Genomic DNA, 1,269 nt, shown 5'->3' with positions numbered 1-1,269 from the left:
GTCCCCACCTATAAAAATATCAAACAGAGGTGCGGCGTAGGCTGTGATTGAAAGACACAGTGTCAATCCTCGGCAAGCCTCGGCATCATGGCCGCATCACGTCAAGGGTATGTTGTAGAAGTGACAGTGTTTAGAAGGGTTTATTAATGTGATCCAGGTAAGTTTTAGAGGTGACAGTGATTAAGAATGGGGTTATTAAATTAATCCAGGTATGTTTTGTTGTGTATGAATTCCGATAAAATGTCCGATAAAATGTCCTTGCATTTCTGATAAAATGTCCTTGAAAAGTCCTTTTTCAGTCCTCCTGTATGAACCATGCAAAAACAATGGCATAGATCGAAGCAAAGTGGCTACAAGGGTAGAGCTAACAATATATTATGTATATTAGTGAAGATATGTTTTATGGTAATATCAGGGGTAAATAATGGGTACGGGAGGAATCAATATGACATGCTTCATATGGGCAATAGGCAGACCGATCGTTCTTAAAATAAAACGCCATCTGTTTGCAACTGTGTATCGTTGTACGAAAATATAACTACATTCAAACCAGTTCGTTAACTTTATAAAGGTAACTTTATTTCACGCAGACAGCATAATAACCAGATATAGATACGGGCCACAATTCCCCACTGATATCAGCAGTGCTTAATTGCCTTAGAAACACGCGAACTCGTACATTATCATATAGTTTCTGGTGTGACCGGTTAATTATACAATTATGTCACGCACGCGATTACAACATATTGTCTGAACGCGTAAAACAACCAACAACACACATTGACATTCACGAAAAAACATTTCATGATTTGAACCACAAATACTATAGGCAATATTAGGTACACGTGTGATTTTTGGTAGGCGTTTTTCTCGGTTACAAATTCGAAATTAATACATACTTACAAACCCATGATTTATAAAAAAAATAGTGAATACTGTAATTATTGTGCAAATGCATCGACGTAGCCCAAGTTTGGTCAGTTTCCCTAGGAAAGAAATGCCACTGACGAGTGCATTGACGGACTATGGCAAATTAGTCAGCTTCGCCAAAACTACAAGAGCGTCAGTTATATTATTACACTAAGCATCGAATTTGTTTACAAAATATCCCATGATATTTCTTCCAAATTTTTTAACAAGTAATAAGCAGTCATACCTGATATATATAAATATATATATATGTATATATATATATATTTATACCTGATATATATAAATATATATATATGTATGTATATATATATATATATATATATATATATATATATA

The sequence above is a fragment of the Priapulus caudatus genome, unplaced genomic scaffold (assembly GCF_000485595.1).
Source record: "Priapulus caudatus unplaced genomic scaffold, Priapulus_caudatus-5.0.1 Scaffold18, whole genome shotgun sequence".
NCBI classification, from domain to species: Eukaryota; Metazoa; Priapulida; class Priapulimorpha; order Priapulimorphida; family Priapulidae; genus Priapulus; species Priapulus caudatus.
This window is presented reverse-complemented; position numbering follows the sequence as displayed.